We start from the raw sequence: 16,859 nt of genomic DNA, 5'->3' as shown, positions 1-16,859 counted from the left end.
CTTGTCATACCATTGCTTTTGTGGAGCCAAAAACCTGGAATTAACAAGTATCCTTAACCTTGTTCTTGACCCACCCTTTATTCCTGTAGCTGACGTGCAAATGTTTTTTGAGTTTCACTTTACATGCATTCTAATACAACAATGGTGCACAGGTCTGTTCACAATGTCAGATTGTAGTACAATAATATAATATCAAAGAAATAATAATGCAAATGCATTATCCTTAAATAAATGCAAACAACAAGTGCATTTAGTTGAGATGCTAACTTATAATAAGACTTATTGCCTTATTTTCTGACAATGTAACCAAAATAAAGGTGAGTCAAGGCAAGAAGAAACTTTTTTTTTTTCAGGAACCTCTCAATTTTGAGATTTTGGGCTTTGTTGGACTCTGTTTTAAGGTTATAAAGGTTTTTTTTTTTCTAGTCTAATGGAAAGAAAACACTTTTATATAATTTTACTAAAGGCTGTCTGTATATTTCATTTGCAATACATATTTTGATTTAAAAAGAGACCCAAAATCCCAATACGTAAAATCCAATGTTCAGGGGAGTAGACATGCAATAATTATTTATCACACATTATATTTAAATCTACTTACTATGCGTCAGAGTAGGCTTTGTGTGTCAGAAAAGCAAGTCATTAAACCATACCAGTCAACACTAGAATAGAAAAACATGGGATACGCCCCCAACAACCGTTACAAGTATGGTGATGAAATTACCTTCAAGTGATAGAATAAAAACATTAGAAAATTTAAAATAAAATAAAAAAGTTGAGCCTATTAAAATCACTTTACTGATTACATAAGTGTTCTCGTATGCGTCAAAGGGTTAAAAGTGTGTTCATTTTTTTACTTTAATTATGCAGTGATTACTCTGCGTACCACAGTTTGAGAACCACTGATCTAGTATCTCGTTCAACAGACAAAAGAAACTCATTAAAGGTTGTGAGTAAACTGAGGAAATTACACTATAAAATCCAAAAAGTTACAGTAACTCAAACTGTTTAAGGAAAACGATTGCGACAAACCATTTAGGTTCAAAAACTAATCCCAATGAGTACTGTGAACTTAATCCATTTGAGTAAATACAGCAATTTGAGCACAGTAAACCCAATAAATGAAACCAACTGAGTACTGTCAAACCCAATAAGTTTAGGCAACTTAAACCATTTGAGGAAACTGACTGCGACAAACTATTTGAGTTAAACCAAAATAAGAGTTTAAAATATACTAAGTAAGTACTGTGAACTTAATCCATTCAACACTGAGTTCAAAACTCTTTTCAAATGAGTAGAATTAACTTTTAGTCAAGTTTTAGTTAACTTTACTCATTTCATTTGATAAAGTTGACTGTTGGGTTTTACAGTGTATCCTTTTAATGTAATGTAATTAATCAATAAGCGCAAGTATGGCAATAATAATGTTATTTTACTCCCCAGTTCAAATCCAATGTTCAGATTTTGTTAGTGGCAATACAAATTAGCATTTAATAAAATACTGCACAAAATTATTTGCACATTTAAGCATGTAATTTTACAAAAACAATGCACAATTCAATTTTTCTGTTCAGTCTAATGGAAAGAAAACATTAAAAATACACTTGTATCAAATTGTATCGATGGGTGTCTGTAGATTTCATTCACAATACATATTTTGATAAAGAAAGAGACCCAAAATCCCAGTATGTAAAATCCAATGTTCACATTTTGTTAGTAGAGATGCTAATTAGCAAATAATGTCTTACTTGCACATCTACATACTGGATTTTACAAAATGTGTAATAAAAAAAAGATGTGCAATTCTCAAAGGGAGGGTTCACCCACAAATTACAATTTGTCATCGTTTACTCATCCTACACTTGCTTCTTCTTTTAAACAAAAGAAGATAATTCTGAGCAATGTTTGGGGGAAAAAACAGCTATTGTCCTCCATAGTATTTTTCTGTTCTATGGATGTATATGACTGTCAATATCAATTTTTCCACAACATTCCTCAGAGTATCTCGTTTTGTGTTCAACAGAAGAACAAAACTCTGTAATGACTGTAAGTAAACTATGAGGAACATTTAATTTTTTGGTGTACTTTTAATGTAATCAATCAACATGGGCAAGTGTGGCAATTGTTATTTTCTCCCCTATGATCACCTGCAGTGTATTGCCTTATGTAACATCTGACAGCTTAAAAAAATAAACATTTTTAAATACATTTTTGTCATCTTTTAAGCATTAACAACAACTTTTAAGTGGCTTTATAATTATTTTTAAGCATAACTCACTTAATTTTAATAATTTGTTCATAAATTCAAGTCATAAGGTTAATACCCAAGTTATTTTTCCAAGTAAACATGTTTAGATACCTTAGCGTTGCTGAGAAAAAGACAAAATTACCAAGTAAGAAAAAAAAAACATGCTGTTTTCACATTCGTTAGTCCACAAATGTACTGCAATTATTCCTTTTTAACATGCTTGCTATAATGTGAGCACTCATGACTGGATATAATACATCACTTATTGTCACAACAACCCTAAAACAGTCTCCAAACACAAAGCACATGAGAGTAAATGACCGATTTTGTGTACTAAATGACCTCTATAAAAGCTCTTTGAGACTCAAACACGACAAGCTAAAAAACACGAGGCCCATGAAATCAATAGCAGAAAACGCTAATGACACTTCAATGATGCAGAAAGACGAGGGCCATGAATAATGTATACCCGCTATTTCATCTGGAACATCTCAGCGAGCATCATTAACTCACTGTGCCGTCTTAAAGCAGGCCACATCTCAGGCTTTATAAGAGGAAAGTCCAAATTCAACCGTGTAACCTTGAAGTTTCAAGGTAATGTGTTGCGTTTGTTTACTCAAGTCAAATCAGGTAACAAAACTAGCGCGAGTTATGCTAATGTGGACTGTAGGAACACAGTGCCATCTAGCGGATTGAGTTAGTCAACACTTCTTCACCTCAGACAAAACAGGTTAATACTGCAGTAAATGACGGTATAATGATTCTATATTTTTAATATCTGATACAATTATCTTATAATGTAGGTCTACACAATACAAGTGTACACCAGTCTACTTTTCACTCGAATATCTGGTTTGTGCAATCTAATTAACGTTTGTGGGTTGAGTTCGTCAACACAAAACAGGTAGGCTAACTATTATAGTAAATAACAGTACAATAATCCTAAATGTTTACCGTATGATACAGTTATCTTATGATGTACACAATACAACTGTACGAGTCTTCTTTTCACTCGAATATCTGTTTGTGCCATCGTTAGCGGATTGAGCTCGTCAACACCTTCACCTGGGACAAAACAACTAAATACTACAGTAAATAACTACATAATTTCGACAATTTAATATCTGATGATACAATTATCTTATAATGAACACAGTACAAATGTACACCACCAGTCTTCCATTCGAATCTGTGCTATCTAACGTTGGTCAACACTTCTTCACCTCGGACAAAACAGGTAAACTCTACAGTAAATAGCGATATACATTTTTATTATGTGATATAATTATCTTTTAATGTACACAATGCAAATGTAGGCTACACCAGTCTTATTTCCACTTGAATATTGTGTCATCTAGTGGGTTGAGTTCATCAACACTTCTTCACCTGGGACAAAACAAGTAAATACAGTAAATAACTGTATTACAATTCTAAATGTTTACTGTCTGATATAATTGTCTTACAATGTACTCAATACAAATATTCACCAGTCTTTTTTTACTTAAATATCTGTTTGTGCTATCTAACGTTAGCGGGTTGAGTTAGTCAACACTTCTTCACCTGGGACAAAACAGGTAAATACTACAGTAAATAAGAGTATACAAATTCTACATGTTTACCATCTGATACAATAATCGTACAATCATACAGTCTTCTTCCACTTGAATATCTGTTTGTGCCATCTAACGTGAGGGTTGAGTTTGTCAACACTTCTCCACCTGGGACAAAACAGGTAAATTCTACAGTAAATAGGAGTATAATAATTCTAAAAGTTTACTGTCTGATACAATAATCGTACAATGTACACAATACAGTGTTCTTCCACTCGAATATCTGATTGTGCCATCTAACGTTAGAGGGTTGATTTTGTCAACACTTCTTCACCTGGGACAAAAAGAGTCTACTACAGTATATAACGGTATAATAATTCTACATTTTAAATATCTGATACCATTATCTTACAATGTACACAATATAATTGTACACCAGTCTCCTTTCGACTCGAATATCTGTTTGTGCCATCTAATGTAAGGGTTGAGTTCGTCAACACTTCACCTAGGACAAAGATGGTAAATACTACAGTGAATAATGATATAATAATTCTAAATGTTTACTGTCTGATACAATAATCGTACAACGTATACAATACAACTGTACACGAGTCTTCTTTTCACTCGAATATATGGTTGTGCCATCTTTGTTAGTGGGTTGAGTTCGTCAACACTTCTTCAACAAACCATGGGGCATCCTCCATTCGGGAATGAGCTAGGAGTGATGATATTCATACATATTCTCAGTTAGACCCTCCTTCAGTCTGGGAGAAATCAGCCATTGGTGTAAAACCCATTTTGAGGTAAAACAAATAATTTATTTTATAATGTAATAATTTTTTTAATGTTCAGAAAATTTCTCATACTGTCCAACCTGATTTGGTGAAACATTATTCATTTGTATAATGTTTTCTACACTGTTTTCCTAGCTTTAAATATATATATATATATATATATATATATATATATATATATATATATATATATATATAGCTATCAAGCATTAAAGCTATTGTATCTACATAGCATAGACTGCCGTTTAATCATGGTTGACAGAGTTGGGACAGTTGCAACAGTAAATTCATTTTAAAGCTTGTCATATTACCAATGTGCAATTTAAATTGTATCAAATTTCCAATGTAATTTTATTTTAAAGAATGAATTCTTTGATTAAATAATTCATTTAAAAGTTCAAAGAAGTAGTTTAGTAAACGTTTAGTCTAAATTTTCAATAAAACAAAAAAATTGTTCTGTTTTATTTTAGGCCTGATAATTGGCTATTGCTTGTTCTTTTAATAGTCTGTAATAATATGGCTAAGTTAGCATATTTACAGTTTAACCAATTTACATTTAGTCTGTTTATCAAATAAAATAAAAATAAAATCCAACCTGATGTTTTAGATTTTTTTTTTATTATTACATTTTACACTGTCCCTGTGCTGTGGGTTGTTGCAACCGTCCCCCTGCTCGGGGTCATGTTTGACTTTGTTTGACTTGAACTCTGTTCAAGTTTGAATTCTGCATGTATTATCATATGATATATACACATATTATAGCAATGTGGGTGGGTGTTCAAAAGAAGTGGGTTTATTATATTAAAATTGTGAGTTTCCACAAAAAAAAAAAAAAAAAAAAAAAAAACGGTCTCTGAGAAACTGAAAGAAAGCAAAAATTAGTGCAACTGTCCCCACCACAGTAAATAGCAATATAATAATGCAACATTTTTACTGACAGATACAATTATTATACAATGTACGACCAGTACACCAGTATTATTTTCACTCGATTATCTGGTTAAAGGGTTAAGTTTACCCAAAAATGAAAATCCTGTCATCATTTATGCTTGGCCTACTCACTTGTTTAAAACCGATTTGACTTCATTTCTTCTGTTGAACTCAAAACAAGATATTTCAAAGAAAAGCTGTAACCACTGACTTACATACTTGTGTTTCCTACTATGGAAGGGACATCGGTGGTTTTCAGCTTTGTTTTATATGTTTCTTTATTTGTTATCTTCAACACTGATTTTTCTGTGTGATATAAGTTGTTACTTTTTCTCATGACAAACATAACAGAATATAAAGGCAATCTATTTATTTAAAAGAGTAAATACAGTTGAAGCCAGAGTTATTAGGCCCCTGAATTATTAGCCCCTATGTTTATTTTTCCCCAAGTTCTGTTTAAGAGAGTGTTTTTTTTCAGCACATTTCTAAACATAATAGTTTTAATAACTCATTTTTAATAACTGATTTTTTAAATCTTTGCCATGATGACAGTAAATAATATTTGACTAGATATGTTTCAAGACACTTCTACACAGCTTAAAGTGACATTTAAAGGCTTAATTAGGTTAACTAGGCAGGTTAGGGTAATTAAGCAAGGTATTGTATAATGATGGCTTGTATTGTAGACTATTTGCTTAAAGGGGTTAATAATTTTGTCCCTAAAATGATGTTTAAAAAAATTAATAACTGCTTTTATTCCAGCTGAAATAAAGCAAATAAGACTTCAAATAAGAAGAAAAAATATTATCAGACATACTGTGAAAACGTCCTTGCTCTGTCAAACGAAATTTGGGAAATATTTTAAAAAAAGAAATAAAAATTCAAAGGGGGGCTAATAATTCTAACTTCAACTGTATATTCGCAAATGTAAATTCTTCTTTACCTAATTTGCATAATTTTCTTTATGACTTAAATTGTTTAATTACTACATTACAAAATGTTTATAGTAAAAAAAAGTGTAAGAACTGAAATTTTATAAGGATTTTGTAAAAGTAAAAAATTATTTTGATTGTTTTGGCTCTGTATCTTGTATTTTTTTTATAGTATTATTATTTAAATTGCTTCCTTGTTTATTATTGTACTTGATGTAATCCAATGTCATAGTTATTATGATTGTATTGTTAAAACCCAACTTAAAAAAAAATAATTTGTTCAAGAGAAGAAAGAAACTGATAAAAGTCAGTAAATAGAGAGTTAATGTTCATTTTTGGGTGAACTACCCCTTTAATTCAGTATTTTTTTTATGCTCAGGGTAAACGTGAAGTGAGTCGTGAGTTCATAGGCGGATTATCCAGCCCTCATTTAATTAATGCAATTAAGCTTAGCTTTCCCCTCATGCCTGCTTATCTGCTGCTGTCAGAGCTGAAACTGTGAATGAATTAATTACCTCGATCTGCTTAGTTCATGACAGAGATCTGAACTGAAGGATGAATATATGATGATGCTCGTCATCTCTGGGAAATAAAAGAAGCTGATGATGTAAGAGCTGTGATGTATATCAGTCACAGAGTGGGGCTTTATATGGGTCATTCCCTCGATTAAATATAGACTGAATTTGAAATGCAGTTGAAAATTGAAATAATTTATTCATTCATTGATTTTCTTTTCAGCTTAGTCCCTTTATTAATCTGGGGTCGCCACAGCGGAATGAACCGCCAATTTATCCAGCATGCCCTTCTAGCTGCAACCTATCACTGGGAAACATCAATACACACTCATTCACACTCACACACTACTGACATTTTGCTTACCCAATTCACCTATAGCATGTCTTTGGACAGTGGGGGAAACCTAAACACCCAGAGGAAACCCACGCGAACATGGGGAGAACATGCAAACTACACACAGAAACACAAACTGACCCAAACTGGGGCTCAAACCAGCGGCATTCTTGCTGTGATGCAATTGTGCTTCCCACTGCTCTACTGTGCTGCCCTGAAATAATTTTTAGATATGTATCTAAAGTTTGGGATTTTTGTTTTTAATTTTAATATGCACCCAGCAGGCGCGTGATAGACTTACAACGTTGAAAACACAAATAATGTTGAAACATCAAAAATAAAATTGGTAATGTAAAAAAAAATTAGCAGAATCTGCATATTGAATATATACTGTATATATATATATATATATATATATATATATATATATATATATATATATATATATATATATATATATATATATATTCTACAAAGACGAGCCTATACTAACTATTTATCATTTGAAAGCGTAAAATACAGTTTTTATATCTGTTTTTATATCGCTAAATTCAATTCAAATACCACCAACCTTCCCATACTGCTTTAGAATTAAATGTCTACTTCACAAATATTGTCAAAAGTAGGATAAATTACAGTTCATATATTTCTCAAAACCTAGGGAGAGCCCTTGTATGGTCCCCAATGGAAATTTTATGTCAACTGGTGGTCATGTGTGGTACTGCAGCCAAACTAAATCTTGCTGAAAGATAACGTTTGAGATATCAACTTTAAGTTGCCTCATGTTGGGGATGGAAAAATAAATAAAAAAAATTATATATATATATATATATATATATATATATATATATATATATATATATATATATATATATATATATATATATATATATATATATATATATATATACATATATATATATATACATATACATATATATATATATATATATATATATATACACACACACACATATATATATATATATATATATATATATATATATATATATATATATATATATATATATATATATATATATATATATATATATACAAAAAAACTTTCACAGTACATCTGATAATATTTTTTCTTCTGGAGAAAGTCTTATTTGTTTTATTTTGGCTAGAATAAAAAAAATTTTAAAATAAGCTTCTCCTGCTCACCAAGGCTGCAAAATACAGAACAAATTGTAAAATAGTGAAATGTTAATGCCCTGTAAAATAACTGTTCAAAAGTAGTTTTTAATTTAATTTAATCATTTATTCCAGTAATTTTAAAGATGAATTTTCAGCTTAATTACTGCAGTCTTCAGAGTCACATTATCCTTCAGAAATCACTCTAATATTAATTATCATTGTTATTATTATTATTATTAATGTAAAGCAATTATGACTGGAATAATAATTTCATTTGAAACTACAAGACTTTTGACTGGTATATAATTTACTCTCATTCTGGTTTTTCATTTGCAATGAACACTAATATTAAAATGAAATAAAACAATAAAAAGAATTGGAATATATTTTTGTATTTTATTAATGGCAGTTATTAAAATACCATGTCACAAAATGTCTTCATGTCCATTTTTCTTTTCCATTTTCACTACCTATCCAGGCTAGAAACCTATTAAATGCAATGCAGCCATTTATGTACATAAAATGTTATTATATTTGTATTTTATTTGTTATATTTATTTTATTTGTACATTTATTTTGTTGCTAAATGCAACAGTCACCACAGCAAATAGCCCAGTTATGTTTATTATCTCTAAATAATATTTTAATATTTTTTAAATGTATAGCTTTTAAAAAAAATTAAAGCTTATTTTTATGCTTTTATTACAAGTTCGTCCTTCCATAAAACACCCAAAACATGGGTGTATGTCTGTCTGTCTATCTATCTATCTGTCTATCTATCTATCTGTCTATCTATCTATCTATCTATCTATCTATCTGTCTGTCTGTCTATCTATCTATCTATCTATCTGTCTGTCTGTCTGTCCGTCCGTCCGTCCGTCCGTCCGTCCGTCCGTCAGTCAGTCCGTCCATCCATCTATCTATCTATCTATTGATCCATCCATCCATCCATCTCTCTGTCTGTCTGCCTTATTCTTAATTCTTAAAAGTTGTTCTGGATAAGAAATAAATTACAATAACATTGTCAAACTGATTTAAAAGAAGACACATATTTAATAAAAAAAACCTTTATTTATACAATAAATCAGCATCAAGAAATGATGTCCAGTGTGAAGGACATGATCATACCGCCTGCGGCTCCAGTTTGCTCATTACGATAACAACGACTCCTGCCACAAATCCCACAAATCCCAGCAGAATTCCCAGCACAAGCACTGCCATCTCCACGACCTGTGAGTCTTCAGGCATCTGCACCTCTGTGTGAGCGAAAACACATCAGACGTCCCCACATAAAGTACTTCAAAACATCTGAAATGTCCCTCAAAAATATAAGCAGTTTGCTTATTAGTGTCTATTGCATTAGAACTGATCTTTTCTGATGCTGTATATACATACTGTATATATACATAGATGTACTATGAACATAACCGTATATGCAGGTTGTATTAACTAAGAACAGAGATTTACAATCGATGAATATATGTACAGGCTGCTGTTAAACCCCGGGTGTGGGGGTGTATGAGGGGGGAGCGAAAAAGCCATGCACAGGTGAATTGTTCACCACAAAACTAGCAATATGAGCAAACAGAATCAGTTTGTTAGTTTTGATTTCACATGTGTTTTAAAGGCCTTAAACTGACTTAAAGACCACGCAGAGACCCTGAGAGATCTTACCTGTGAATTTAGGAGAATTTTTTTCACAGCGAGACAGATTACAGAGGCAGGAGCTGATGGAGTAACGCGTTTGAGAAGACGTCGATCGCTGCTTCACCATGATGTTTGAGAGATCCAAACTCCAGAAATCCTTGCTATCCACCATCATCGTCATCTTCATACAACAGTACGTCAGCACTCACATTAAATGACTATCCTCTGAGGGGGAAAAACCATGTTTAACTATCAACATAATTTACACACTGCAATATAAACTAGTCCAGCAAGTTCAGACGCTGATTTGAAATAAGGCTGCACCATATTGAAAAAAACTGACATTGTAATGTTTTGTTTTTCTGCGATATACAGTTGAAGTCAGAATTATTAGACCTCTAGATTTATTAATCCCTCTGTATATTTTTCCCCAATTTTAGGTTAACAGAAAGATTTCTTTTCAACACATTTCTAAACATAATAGAAACACGCTTTATACCATTTCAAATATATACAGTTGAAGTCTGAAGTGTTAGCCCCCCTGTTTATTTTTTTCCCCCAAATTCAAACAGAGAAACACACACACACACACACACACACACACACACACACACACACACACACACACACACACACACACACACACACACATATATATATATATATATATATATATATATATATATATATATATATATATATATATATATATATATATATATATATATATATATAAATGTATTTATTTATATATTTATTTAAAAAAAAAATATATATATATATATATATATATATATATATATATATATATTTTTTTTTTTTTTTTTTTTTTGGTGCAGTCAATTGATTAAAAAAATTTACAAATTAATCACACTTTTTTGAAAATGAATCACGATTGATAGCATTTCTAAGACTGAAGCTTGTAATTTTGGCTATTCAAATGTAAAATTTATGTAAACGCAAGACAAAAACCATTTAAATTCAAAATATAATTTTTTATTAGAATTTGTTTAACTTGTAACACACATTTCTTCATGTAAACGACATACCCACAATAAGCCATCAAGATCCTGCTTGACAGACATATTTATTACAGAAATAATAACACTGGCATGTTAGAGCCATTTGAATTTAAAAAAAAAAAAATCAATACCAATAAAGAAAACATCGATTTCCATGTTGGATTCTAGGTGGACTGCAAAAAAAAAAAAGCCAAAATACAAGCGTTACAGATAAGGAAAATGAAAAATAATAATAATAATAAAGTATTGAATACAAACAATTGTACTCATTCAGAAAAAAAATGCAACTGCGTTATCATTATGCAATTTACTCGCCTAATTACTCTAACCTGCCTAGTTAACCTAATTGACCCAGTTAAGCCTTTAAATATTACTTTAAGCTGTATAGAAGTGTCTTGAAGAATATCTAGTCAAATATTATTCACTGTCATCATGGCAAAGATAAAATAAATCAGTTATTAGAGATGATTTATTAAAACTATTATGATTAGAAATGTGTTGGAAAAAAATCTGCTCTGTTAAACAGAAATTATGAGAAAAAAGTAAACATGGGTCGAATAATTTAGGGGGGGCTAATAATTCTGACTTCAACTGTATGTATGTATGTATGTACGTATGCATGTATTTATGTATATATACATACATACATACATACACATACATCTATCAATGCTAAAGGCTGAATTAATGCTGATTGTTGAGTTGATCTTGTTTAATGTATTGTTAAAGTTTGGTTTTGATATTCTAATTGAAAGAAACTCCAGATGCGCCTGATCACTTTTACCCTGATGAAGGCAGCTCTCTGCCAAAAACCGTAGTTTTTTTTTTTTTTAAGATTAGCCATGTGAATAAAGGCTTTTTAATATTTTTTTCCCACATCTTTTGAGTGCCTTAGATTAATTTTATTAACAACAAATCAGTCTTTGTTAAAGCTATACATTTGCTTGAAACAGGCTTTATATACACTCTATTAAAATTACACTGTTAATGACGACAACATGTTTTCAACAGTAGTTTCTGATCAACTACAATCCCAACTCAACATTGCAAAATCAAAAATCAGTCATTGGATTTACTCATTTTTTTTTAAGGTAAGTGACGGCAAACAATTGATAAGGGGTGAATTTAAACAAACCAATTAAATAATGTTCAACTTGACTTGTTCAAATTTAACCCGTATAAATAACTTGTAAGCACTTACCTCAAAAAGAAAATTGAGTAAATCCAACGAATTATTTGTTTTCAGTGTATTACAGATGCACACATTACAATATCGATGCTGAAACGATATATATAGTACAGCCCTAAATTTGAAGACATTAAAATCCTTACCTTGAGTTCTTGAAAACCTGAAAGCAGAATAAAGATAAACATAACACAAGTGCAGCATGTCAGATCCAGCAGCCGAATGCCACGGGTTGAGAATTTACAGCTGATTTTTCTCACCGCACTTCCTCCTCCACAAGCGTTAATCTTCACGTACGTTTCCTCATGCCTGAAAACTAGAGCAGTGAATTCCTGAAGCTCGTCTGGTTTCACTTCTTTTGTGATGCATGAAAACACAATAACAAAACGCCTTCATAACAAACAGGGCTCGTTTATGATTGGTCAAATGCTCTGAATGAGATCTAATCCAAGCAAGTGTAGAGCCTTTGTCTGTGATGCAGCAAGAACAGAGACCGTCATGTACACCATGATTTTAGAAGAAATTCACTTTAATGTGTGATATAACTAAAAGGTGGTCATAAACAAATATATTCTCAATGTAAATGAGTAACGGCATGGACCCGCAAATAGTATTTCATACATCAGAACTTAACAAGCAGATTATATGGCCTTAACCTATTGGTTTACAACATGGAGCTGTTTATAACATTGAAAAATCAATGTGAGTGAATGATTTCAAAGGCTGAATAAGGTCAATGTTAATCTTACACTACAAACAGGTCTTATTTATTATTCTGTCTTATGTAAAAGTACTTGCATAGTTGGTTTTAGGGTATGTGTATAGTTAAATATTTATATTTATTAGTAGTTGTTCTAGTTAGATTACCGCTCCAGTGTGTTAGTTATGTCAGGGCTCAACAATAAGGACTGCCCGATGGCCTGGGGCCAGTGTGAGAGATGCTCGGGACAGTGGACAGGATTGTTACTGGCCCGATCGGGGCAGTGCTGCCTTGTCACTAAATTTTAATAGACGGCAACATGACCGCGACAATAAATTATGAGGTTAAAGGAAATGCTAAAGGAAAGGTGCTGTTTTGCTTAGTTTGCCGTGGCTTTTAAGTCAGCCACCTTTTGTTTTGCAATAAAATACGTGCACGTTTTCCATACACTGAAAAAAATTATTCAGAGATGACTCCTTGGATTTGCTCAATTTTTTTACGTAAGGTGGTTGTAAACAATTTATCTGTGTTGAATTTAAACAAACAAATTAAGTTAAACATTAATAAACTTAATTTGTTTGTTTAAATTCAACACAAATAAATTGTTTGCAACAGTTCTGCATGCAACACTTTTTTCAGTATACTGCTATATTTTACTGCTAAATATTTTTCAAATATTTAAATTCTACAACTACTGACATTATTTTCATTCATTCATTTTCTTTTCGGTTTTGTCTCTTTATTAATCTGGGGTCGCCACAGTGGAATGAACCGCCTGACATTATTTCGTGAAGCATTATTTAATATATGTGGCTAACTTTTTTCTGTCTTTTATGGGGCCAGTAAAAATTTTGGGCAAGGGCAAGTAATAATCTGAACCACTGGTCCAATCGGGCCAGTAGAAAAAATCCTTAGCGTTGAACCCTGTATGTATAGGTTTAAAATGGCTCTTATGTCCAGTGTTGTGTTGATATTTAGGATTGTTTATTTCCTTCCACTGTAAGTCCACACATGTAATTTAAAAACACTGATGCACTTCATAAGAAGTGTATTAACCACCTGATGTCACATAGCTTAGATTTAACACTGATTTATACCATCCTACTGCATGGAAGATGTGTATTTGCTGATGCTTTATTTATCTATTCATTTTCACTGATAGTTTTTTAATTCCCTTGATATTTCTGGGTTGTAAATATGAGCGTTCATTAAAATACTAGCAGTTGAGCTGAAAGCACTTTTTGTTTTCAGTAAGTTTACAGGTAAACACGGTTTAAAACACCCACAGCATTCAAACCTGGTTAATCCGGTTTTGCAAGCAGCTGAAGATGTCCAAGCGAGAAAAAAAGTATATACAGCTACAGAAAAAAATAGTCCTGTTTCTCTGGATTTACATGTTTGAGTTGCGAGTTTCATTCATTCATTCATTTTCTTTTAGCTTAGTCCCTTTATTAATCAGCGGTCGCCACAACAGAATGAACCGCCAACTTATCTAGCATGTTTTACACAGCGCATGCCCTTCCAGCTGCAACGCAGTACTGGGAAACACCCATACAATTCAATTCACCTAAAGTGCATGTGTTTGGACTGAGGGGTAAACGGGAGCACCCAAAGAATACATGCAAACTCCACACAGAAATGCTGCGAGGCGACAGTGCTGCCCGCTGAGCCACTGTGTCGCCAGTTGCGAGTTTGTAAACATAAAAACAGGAATATTAAATGCATGAGAAGTGTCTTCTTTAATATTTTTATATCATTTGATCACTTCAAAATATGAGTGAAACAATGCTCCTCATCATTCAGTGTGTGTAACATACAGTTAAAGTCAGAATTATTAGCCCCCTGAATTATTAGCCCCCTTGTTTACTTTTTTCCCCTAATTTCTGTTTAACAGAACACATTTCTAATCATATTGGTTTTAATAACTCATCTCTAATAACTGATTTATTTTATCTTTGCCATAATGACAGTAAATAATATTTGACTAGATATTTTTCTAGACACTTCTATACAGCTTAAAGTGACAATTAAAAGCTTAACTAGGTTAATTAGGTCAATGGTTCTCAAAATGGGGGTCGTGGGACAAAGAGAGAGGGGGGGGGGGGTCGGGGGTCGCCTGGTGATTTCCAAAAATCGTTTTATTTTATTAAACCATAAGAAATACCATATTTTACCCATAACCTACTGAAAAGAAAAAAAATGTCGTTTATAGCTACCATATACTAAATAGTCACTATAGTAGCTTATAGTTCTATTGGATTGTGATGAATTATATTCTGTTACAGACTAGATTAAAGAGCAATAGCGTCAGATGCAGCAGATTGATTTTATAACACCAGGTTAAGCTTTTTGGCCCGTTTACAGCACTCAGATACATTTAAAAAATAAGCGTAGAATAGACTTGGGTCTATTGGTTTGTGTGTTCGCTATTGCATGCAAGGTTTCTGTATTATATTGGGGGTCGCGAGTCACTGGCATTGTCATTTTGGGGGTCGCAGGCTGAAAAGTTTGGGAATCCCTGAATTAGGTTAACTAGGCAGGTTAGGGTAATTAGGCAAGTTATTGTATAACGATGGTTTGTTCTGTAGACTATCGAAAAAAAATTGCTTAAAGGGGCTAATAATATGACCTTAAAATGTTTTTTTTTTTTTTTTATGTAAAATTGCTTTTATTCTAGCCAAAATAAAACAAATCAGACTTTCTCCAGGAGAAAAAAATATTATCATACATAAAGTGAAATTTTTTTATGATAATTTAATTGACCTAATTGTTATAATTATGCCTTACAAGATATTTTTGTACATAAATTATTGTTCATATCATTTTGTTACGAAAAATTATATTTCAGAGGTCATCTTTGGTAAATCATGATGGAAATGTTATTAAATATTATTATTACTTTTGAGCACACCTTTTAATTGACTATATTTTAAAAGCTGTATTATACTAATTAGTTTGAACTCTTTTTGTGCCGGCAGATATATACAGTTGAAAACACAATTATTAATTTAAAGTAAATACTGATAAAATCACCAAGTGATGTTTAACAGTGCAAGGACATTTTTCCACAGTATTATTTACATTATATTACTCTTCTAAAGAAACTGTTACTTCAAGTTTGGCTGGTAAATAAATAAAAGCATAAATTAAAATAAAGAAATGATTCTCATAATTCTCAGCTCAGTAATATTTGCTAAATAACTAGTAAAATAGGTATGCATGGTTATTAAGTCAAGACAAAATAAATTATTAGAGTTATTATTAGGTTTATTATTATTAGTTATTAGAAATTAATTTTAAAAAGATGTATGTATAAAAACTATTATTGTAAACAGCTCTTTGAAAATATTTTTAAAAGAATTATGAATAAATAAAAAAAACTGCTCAGTAGTTTCTTGCTATTTAACTTGTAAAATATTATATCTTAATATTATGTCTTATATTGTTATTAGAAATTATTTTTTAAACTATTATGTATAAAAATATTATGCTAAACAGCACTTTGAAATATTTTTAAATAAATAAACAAATAAATAAATAATAAATTTAAAAAATTATACTTATGAAGTTAAACAATAAATAAATTAAACATAAATAAATAAACACATAAATAAATAAATACACAAATAAGTAGTCAAACGAATGAAAATAAATAAATAAATAAATAAATAGATAAATAAATAAACACTTAAACAAATAAAATAACTAAATAAACATATATATGTTCATTTACTTATATATCTAAATAAAACATGTAGAAATAAATAGGTAAACTTAAAAATTTAATATTAACTATTATATAAAAATAAGACACTGGCACACGACATTGCTTCCTTCACTTGTTGTATTTGTATTTCCATC

General features: G+C 31.1%; 1 long non-coding RNA gene across 1 annotated transcript; it reads right to left on the bottom strand.

Annotated features, from left to right (window-relative positions):
• Positions 1 to 9,494: 9,494 nt before the first annotated feature.
• Positions 9,495 to 12,748, bottom strand: si:ch73-31d8.2. The gene is made up of 3 exons (NR_170088.1): positions 12,445 to 12,748; positions 10,118 to 10,315; positions 9,495 to 9,699 (listed from the first exon to the last, which is right to left on the bottom strand). It is a non-coding gene; the product is annotated as a si:ch73-31d8.2 (long non-coding RNA).
• Between the last annotated feature and the right edge of the window lie 4,111 nt (positions 12,749 to 16,859).

This window comes from Danio rerio, chromosome 16 (genome assembly GCF_049306965.1).
Source record: "Danio rerio strain Tuebingen ecotype United States chromosome 16, GRCz12tu, whole genome shotgun sequence".
In the NCBI taxonomy this organism is placed as follows: Eukaryota; Metazoa; Chordata; class Actinopteri; order Cypriniformes; family Danionidae; genus Danio; species Danio rerio.
This window is presented reverse-complemented; position numbering and strand designations above follow the sequence as displayed.